Source organism: Henckelia pumila, chromosome 4, assembly GCF_033568475.1.
Source record: "Henckelia pumila isolate YLH828 chromosome 4, ASM3356847v2, whole genome shotgun sequence".
Classification (NCBI taxonomy): Eukaryota; Viridiplantae; Streptophyta; class Magnoliopsida; order Lamiales; family Gesneriaceae; genus Henckelia; species Henckelia pumila.
In genome coordinates this window covers 90,447,039-90,449,074 of record NC_133123.1, presented here as the reverse complement: position 1 = coordinate 90,449,074, position 2,036 = coordinate 90,447,039, and the positions used below count along the sequence as shown (strand labels likewise).

General features: G+C 36.4%; 1 long non-coding RNA gene across 1 annotated transcript; it reads left to right on the top strand.

The window, feature by feature from the left end:
• Window positions 1–650: 650 nt before the first annotated feature.
• On the top strand, window positions 651–1,168 carry LOC140860285 (uncharacterized). Its single transcript, XR_012143666.1, has 2 exons — window positions 651–771; window positions 893–1,168. It is a non-coding gene; the product is annotated as an uncharacterized lncRNA (long non-coding RNA).
• The last annotated feature ends 868 nt before the right edge of the window (window positions 1,169–2,036 follow it).

Here is a 2,036-nt window from a genome sequence, read left to right as displayed (position 1 = left end):
TCCTGCATGGACTCTCTGCGATTCTAGACAACCTAAACCTCTTCCAAACGCATGCAGGAACACAAAAGTTGATACCCATGGATGAGACCTTAAACACGCATCAAACACCTTTTTAACAATTTATACTCATGAATTTGACACAAAAACACACACTACAAGAAAAATGGGTTTTCGCGGCACAACATCAATGTCGTTAAATAAAAGCACGCCGCCAATATTATTATTTACAGCACACTCATTCATGTGTGCCGTTAATATTATTATAGCTTATATAAACAACATCTTGCAATAAATGCACGCCTTAAATAGTTATTTCAACGACGAACTATATGTATGCTGTTAAAATTTTACATTTGCAGCGCATTCTACGCGCTGCTAATAGTTTTACAATAATTTTTTATTATTATAATAATATGTATTATTCATAGTATCCAAATTAGGGTCTTTAACCATCTGACCCGACTTATTTTTTTCAATAAATATAATTTTTCTTCTGTTTACTATCATTGATTTTAGACTAATATTTCTTAAGTACTCAGTGCTGTAAAATTAATTTGATTTTCCTCATCAATTAAGGTTTTTGTTAAAAAAGATTCGACTCTTTAAGATAAATATTTAGGGGAAAAAAGAGGTATTTTTCACCGCCAAACCCAAAAACGTGATATTTCTCGCGATCTTCTTACCCTCCTTTCCCTTTTCCTTTCCCTCTTTTCTTCGATTTATCCAATTAGCGATCTCTACGTCCTGTCATTTTCGATTCCGATTTTCAGTGTAAGGAGATTTCGTGCGACAACATTCTTTGTTTTTTCCTTTCTTTTCCGATTTCTTCTCTGCCTTCCCCTTTTTCTTTTTTTTTTTTCCGTGAATCTGATATTTTTTATTTTTATAATAGTCGTGACAGAAACTCGGAAGAATTTATGCGTTAAATCGATCCCTATCAACTCAGTAAGTTTTATTTTTATCAGAAATCTCTGATTTTTGTTATGGATGAGCGTTCGATTTACACAACCCCATTCCCTCTCAATGTCGTTATTGGATTTCATTGATTGTGTTGGACAAATCGATAGTTCTTAATTTTTTTTGATTGTGTTGGACAAATCGATATTTCTTTGTTTTTATAATTCTGGACAGTTTGCATTTTAATTATATTAAGCCGACAGATTGTGTATTATAGCAACAGCGTGCAATGCACATCGTTAATAATGTCTACGGTAGCGTGCACAGCACGCTGCGAATAGTGTCTCACTTTCGATGGCATGCGGTGCACGTCGTTATTAAATTTATTGACGACATGAAGAGCGTGCTGCGGATAGTATCTCACTTTCGAAGGCATGCGGTGAAGTTCGTTATTAACCTTAACGACGGCGTGCATGTGCACGCTGCGGATAGTGTCACCTTTTCGACGGCACGTTCTGCACGTCGTTATTTAAGTTAACGACGGCGTGCATGTGCATGCTGCGGATAGTGGCAACTTGTCGACGGCACGTTTTGCACGCTGTTATTGAAGTTAACGACGGCGTTCATCGAACGCCGCGAATAGTGCACACTTTCAATGGCTTGTAACTTCGCATCGTGCACCGCATCGTGAAATGTGCGCCGTGGATAGTTATCCGCGGCGCACATTGCACGCTGCGAAAAGTCTTTTTTCTTGTAGTGACATCAAGACACCCAATCAAATTCATAAAAACCAAAATTTCAACTTTTAAACCCTTGTACCCAAACATATGTTCCTAACTCGTCGAGAACGGCTTACGTTTCATGGATAAATAAAATATTCATACATCGTTCCTTTGAAATTATTGCGATGCAGATAAATATTCATACATCGTTCCTTTGAAATTATTGTGATGCATCGCAAGAAAACGTCATAATATTAATATATACATATCAATATGAAAACATTTGATATCGTTTGGATAGTGATTTCGAAGATTGAATAAAATTAGTCTTTTCCTATTAGTAGGAAATAATCCGTACTCGGGGAATGCGATACTAGTCTCTACTTGAACTAGCAATGTAAAAAAATCCCCTTGAAC